Source organism: Tupaia chinensis, unplaced genomic scaffold (assembly GCF_000334495.1).
Source record: "Tupaia chinensis unplaced genomic scaffold, TupChi_1.0 Scaffold143646_1, whole genome shotgun sequence".
Lineage (NCBI taxonomy): Eukaryota > Metazoa > Chordata > Mammalia > Scandentia > Tupaiidae > Tupaia > Tupaia belangeri.
In genome coordinates, this window is record NW_006203494.1 from 577,108 (window position 1) to 583,925 (window position 6,818).

Genomic DNA, 6,818 nt, shown 5'->3' on the forward strand with positions numbered 1-6,818 from the left:
CCTCCGCCCCACCCTGGCATGTCCGCCAACCACTGCACTGAACCTCCACACCAGCAATGAACCTCCACAGGCACAGCCTGAGGAGGCCGGAATGCACCTGTCCCTCCTATAGCCACGGGTCACCCCAGTGACTATTAAAAGGTGATGTTGACAAAGCAGAGGCAGCGGAGGCATGTCCTGTCTCTGAAGAGGCCGAGCTGCAGCCGGGAGCCGAGTCGGTTACAAAAGCATTCTGTTTTCTACATGCAATTAAAAAGCCTTACTACCAACTGGCTGGGACCTGGCCTGTGGCTTCAGTCTCACAGCGCCCGTGCTCGCACTGACCAGCACTCACTGCCCGGGCCAGTAGGCGGTCCTGTGAAGGACAGAGCTGCGGCCACTCCGGGGAGCCGGGGCGCCCCACCCCGCTCCACACCTCCAGGCAGAATCATAGCACGTCCCGAGGCAGGCGGAAGCAGAACGGGAACAGGAGTCTCCTGAGAGGCGCGGGGCAGACTGCAGTGCCTCCTCTCCTCAGTGCCTTCGCCAGCTGCTCGCTCTTCACGCCAGTGTGGACTCTCCTGCTGCCCCACGGAGGCCCCACCTCGCTGGTTCCTCTGCCATGCTGTAGCCGTGCAGTCACCGGGCAATGGCTCAGCTGTCCCCTTGTGTTGGAAATCCAACACAAGTGAGTATGACCCTGAACGTGGAGTTGCTGCTCTTGGACTTGATGGAAGACCACAGTCTCCTGACCCTCTGCCCCAGGCAGTGGAAGGCAGTTTCTGGCTGGCTGCCGGACGCGGCTTTGGACTCCACTCGGGTACTAGGGACCTGCTGTGACCCTGCTGTGTCTGTACAGTTTGTCAGCAGGTGCTTCTCTTCCTGTCCTTGTAAGACTTGTTGAAGAATCAGAGTATCAGGTCAAAACAAAAACACTCAAGTGACCTTAAAAGGCAGCATTAGGCCAGCAGGTGGTGTGGTAGTCAAGGCAGCTGGACTCACATGGCCCTCTGTGCAGTTCGAGTCCCGGACCTGGCAGTTTGAGGAATGCGCCTGGCATGTGTGCATGCCCAACACCTCCTGAGAGGGAGCGGAGAAGGGACCGCCGGTGGCCACCACCGAGTGGGAGGGCGGCTTCTCACTTTACCCCCCTCACCCCCGACGCCCCAGTGCTGTCCCGTCTTGTGACCATGGAAGTAAAGCTGAATCCCGACACCCATGCACAGGGGGGACCGGGAAACTGTGTGATCTCACTGTTAGAGGCCTGGTGTCAGGTGGCCACGGGTAACTGCTACCTCCACCTCCACTGTTCTGCTTGGCCGACGTGGCCTGCGCCAGCACTCTGGTTGGGACCTCCCCAGCCCTTCTCTCTGCCTCCCTACTGTGCCAAGCTCCGGGGGCTTCGATTTCCTGAGCTGCCTTGACTACCCCCGAGGAATATGGCTTATCTTTCATCTCACCTTTGTTCCTCTGAAACAGGACACTGGGGGTCATGTCTTTTCAGGTGTTCTGTTTGATGTATATAAAAACGGGTTTCGTGTTCCCTTTCCTGTAAGGTGGTAATTACAGACACTCACAATCATGATGTAAAAAGAAATAAATCTGGCATATTGTACTTCAGACCCTCCTTGGGGTGCAGAATCTCCCTGTAAAATACTTGCATTGTATATCAGTCTTTCTATCAACATTCATTATTAAAGTATTTTAGAATTTTAAAATACCAAACCATACTATTCTGGTGTGAGGTGTTTCCTTTGTTTCTTTTACTTTATTCCAAAGATTAAGACCAGCTTAAAAATGATACCTCATGGGGCCGGCAGGTGGCGTGATGGTCAAGAACGCAGGACTCCCACGTGGCCAACCGCAGCTGAAGCCCCAAACCTGGCGGCTTGCTTCTCTCTTTCTCTCTCAGTCTGTCTCTCACTGGGCAAATTAAAACAAGCAAATAAATAAATAATGTTAAATAAAATAGTTCTTTTTATTTGGGGGGTGGAGAGGTTTTTCTTATAGGGTGCATGTGCTCGCCAGAAAGGCAGAGACAGAAATCAAGAAACCACCCCCCTTGGGAGATGGCCACGCTGCAGTCCCTTCTGCATTCTTGTCTCTGGATCTTGGGCACACACACACACACACACACACACACACACGCCCAGTGTGTGTTTAAGCCACCGGGTCCAGGACTTGAACCATGGTTGACTACGTGGGAGTTCAGCGACATGGCCATTACGATAACTGCTGGTCCTTAAATAATTCTTTTTTGGGGGGGCAGGGAGAGGTTTTTGCTATAGGGCATGTGCGCTCGCCGGAAAGACAGAGACGGAGAGACAGAAAGTGAGAAATCACCCCCCAGGGGGGATGGCCACACTGTAATCCTTTCTCCATTCTCCTCTCGGGATCTTGGGCACGCACGCACACACGCCTGGCGTGAGTTTAAGCCACCAGGTCCAGCACTGGAACCTCAGTCGACTACATGGGAGTTCAGCGACATAGCCATTACGCTAACTGCTGGTCCCTAAATAAAATAATTCTTAAAGGGGCAGACAGGTCGCATGGTGGTTAAGGGCACTGGACTCCCACATGGTCAATCACGATTCAAATCCTGGACCTGGCAGCTTGTTTTTTCTCTCTCTCCCTCTCTGGTCAAATTAAATAAGTTTTAACAAAAAGTTTTGGAGAGTTTTTTGCTATAAGGTGCATGCACTCGCCAGAAAGAGACAGAGACAGAAAGGGAGAAATCACCCCCCTGGGGGATGGCCACGCTGCAATCCCTTCTCCATTTTCCTCTCAGAATCTTGGGTACACACACACATGCACCTGGCGTGAGTTTAAGCCGCCAGGTCCAGGATTTGAACCACAGTCGACTACATGGGAGTCCAGCTACAGAGCCATTACACCAACTGCTGGTCCCAAATAAGTTAAATTTCAAAATTCTTTAAAAAATAGGGGCTGGCAAGTGGCACAGTGGTGAAAGGCGCTGGACTCCCACATGACCGACCATAGTTCGAGTCTTGGACCTGGTGGTTTGCTTTCTCACTTCCTCTCTCTCTCTCTGTCTCTCTCTGATCAAACTGGAAAATAATAATAATAACAAAGTTAAATAAATAATTCATTGAAAAATTTTTTGGAGAGATTTTTCGCTATAGGGCGCGTGTGCTCGCCAGACAGACAGAGAGACAGAAAGCGAGAAATCACCCCCCAGAGGGGATGGTCACGCTGCAATCCCTTCTTCTCCATTCTCCTCTCGGGATCTTGGGCACGCACGCACACGCGCCTGGCGTGAGTTTTAAGACACCGGGTCCGGGACGCGAACCGCGGTGCACTACGTGGGAGTCCAGCGACATAGCCATTACGCTAACTGCTGGTCCCAAAAAATTCTTTAAAAAATTAAAAAGGGATACTGAAAAGGATGGCCAGTTGGTGTGGTGGTTGCAAACCTGCATGGTTCGAGTTTTGGACTTGAAAAAACATGGGCTGTGTTAGGTTTGGTTTGGGAGCAGTGGCCAAGTCACGGCAAAGGTGAAAATACCAGAGTCAGGCTTTGGGGCTTAACAAAACCAACATCATTGATTCTGCTTGGGTGAGGTCCGAGGGAGTCACGCCCAGGGTGGGTGCTGCTCGTTCTTAAAGGGCCATTGTCCAATAGGTGGTCACCACGGGTCCTTGTCTGGCCAATGAAGGTCGCTGTTTCTGCTCAGCTTTGGGGGGCGCGCCAAATGCGGAAGGGCAGGAAAGTCCATTGGTGATGGCGGGCCAGATGCGGACAACAGGAAAGTTCCTGCTGGCGGGGATGTTTCCGCCATGTTTCTTTTCCCTCCCCCGAGACCTACAGGGTGCAGATGCATGCATGCCCAAATCCTTAGAAGAAAGTGGAGAAGGGATCATGGAGTGGCCGTCCCCTGGGGGATGTTTTCTCACTTTTCTCTGGCAAGCCCATGCACTATATAGCAAATTTTAAAAAAAGATACCAAAAATATTGTTAATAACACTAAACGAGAAGTAGATGGAGGAAAAAATATCAAAGACATACTGGGTGCAGATGCATGCATGCCCAAATCCTTAGAAGAAAGTGGAGAAGGGATCATGGAGTGGCCGTCCCCTGGGGGATGTTTTCTCACTTTTCTCTGGCAAGCCCATGCACTATATAGCAAATTTTAAAAAAAGATACCAAAAATATTGTTAATAACACTAAACGAGAAGTAGATGGAGGAAAAAATATCAAAGACATTAAATGTAGCCAGAGTCGAGGGCCCGTTTGAGCAGATACAGAAAGCCCTTGGCTGCAGAGGTGCCACACGGACCCCGAGTCGGGCGCTTCACCCTGCCCGCCCCCACACCTGGTGAGGAGTGGCAGCGTGTCCATCTGGGCACATTGGAAGGAGCTGCAGGACTTGCTTCTCCCTGCTTGGAGCTCAGTGCTTCTCTTGAAGGGACCCTTCCCTCCCAGGAGGCTGTCCTCCGGCCACCCACGTCATAGGCCTCAGGCTGCAATCACAGAGATGCAGTTCGTACTTAGGTTTCCTTGAAACTGGCTAGCAGCCCAGTTTCAATCCCGGTGGCTTTAGCAGTGACTCACTACTTGTCACCTCAGAAACTGGCATTTTGGGCACCACCCTTTTGCAGAGCTAAAAGAAACCGTGAGTCAATATTGCTCATGTTACTGGGTTCCACCTGCTCCAAGGCGCCCCCTGCATGCCCACAGAGGCCTGCAGTCTGCCCCTCCCAGGTGAGCTGTCCAGAGCTGTTTGGAAGGTGTGTATCTGGATGGTCTTTGAGGTCTTTGAGGTTAGGTACCTGTATCCCAGGAGATGGAGGTTTGAAAAACTGTCAGAAAGGTCAGGTCCAGGGCCAGATGGAGGTTAAGGCAACCGGACCTCATGACTAACTACTGTTTGAGTCCTGGACCCAGCAGCTTGAAAAACACCAATTCCATGTGTGTGAGCCCAGAACCTTGAGAGAGGAGAGAGGCCATTGTGGTGCGACTGTCTCCATGGGATAAGGCTCTCTCCCGCCACTCCTTTCATGCACCCTCTGCAAATACTAAAACGAAAAAAATGCCACAGCCAATGGATACTGTGCAGGTGGAGATGACAGGGGTTGGGGCCAGCAGGTGGTGTGGTGGTTAAAGGTGCAGGATTCCCACATGACCAACCACAGTTCGAGTCCTGGGCCTGGCAGCTTGCTTTCTCCCTTTTTCTCTCTGGTCAAATTAAAAAATAATAATAAATGGAAATAAATAATTCTTTTTAAAAAAAGAAATTTTAATTTTATTATTACTATTCTTCAATTTTTTTTTTTTTTGGAGAGGTTTTTGCTATAGGGCATGTGCGCTCGCCAAAGAGAGACAGAAAGTGAGAAATCACCCCCCCAGGGGGGATGGTCACGCCGCAATCCCCTCTCCTCCATTCTCCTCTTGGGATCTTGGGCACGCACGCACACACGCCCGGCGTGAGTTTAAGCGACCGGGTCCGGGACGCAAACCACGGTCGACTACGTGGGAGTCCAGTGACATAGCCGTTATGCTGCTGGTTCCACTATTCTTCAATTTGATGAGAAAAAGTAAGCCGCTAGGTCTGGAACTCCTAATGGCCACACGGAGGGAGTGAGTCCAGCACCTTAACCACCATGTCACTTGCTGGCCCAAGAGGTATTTATTTATTTATTTGTTTTTAAATATTTATTTATTTAATTCCATTTGCTATTATTTTTTTCAATTTGATCACAGAGAGAGAAAGGGAAAGCGAGAAAGCAAGTCGCCAGGTCTAGGACTCGAACCACAGTCGGCCATGTGGGAATCCAGCGCCCTTAACCACCATGCCACCTGCCAGCCCCAAGAGGTATGTATTTTTTAAAGACATTTTTGCTATAGGGCACATGTGCTCATTTGAGAGAGAGAGAGAGAGAAAGAGAAAGGGAGAAGTTACTTCCTCAAGGGGGATGGCCACACCACAATCCCTTCTCCTTCATTTTCCTCTCAGCATTTTGGGCACGCATGCATATACACTCCTGGTGTGAGTTTTAAGCCATGGAGTTGGAAATTTGAACCACGATCGACTACATGGGAGTCTAGCAACATAACCATTTTGCCATCTGCTTGTCTCGAGAGGTATACTTTTTTTTATTTTAAAGAATTATTTATGGGGGCCCGGCAGGTGGTATGGTGGTTAAGGGTACTTGACTCCCGCATGACTGACCACGCTTTGGGTCCCAGACCTGGCAGCTATCCCCCCCCTCTCTCTGTCCCTCTCTCTTGTCAAATTAAAAAATAAATAAGTAAATAAATTAAATAATGTAAAAAAAGAATTATCTACGGGGGTGCTGGCAAGTTGTGTAGTGGTTAAAGGCTCTGGGCTCCAATATGGTTGACTGCGGTTCAAGTCCCAAACCTGGTGGCTTGCTTTCTCATTTTCCCTCTCTTTCTCTGATCAGACTGTAAAATAACAGTCACAACAACAGGGACCAGCAGTTAGCGTAATGGCTATGTCGCTGGACTCCCATGTAGTTGACCACAGTTCACATCCCAGACCCGGTGGCTGAGAACTCATCCGGGCGCGTGTGCGTGCGTGCCCAAGGTCCTGAGAGGAGAATGGAGAAGGGAGTGTGGCGTGGCCATGCCCCCTGGGGGGTGATTTCTCGCTTTCTATCTCTCTGTCTCTCTCTGGCGAGCGCACGCGCCCTATAGCAACAAACCTCTAAAAAAAAACCAACAATAATAAAGTTAAAACAAAATAATTATTTTTAAAACTTATTTATGGGGAACCAGCAGTTAGCGTAATGGCTATGTCGCTGGACTCCCACGTAGTCGACCGCGGTTCGCGTGCCGGACCCGGTGGCTTTAAAAC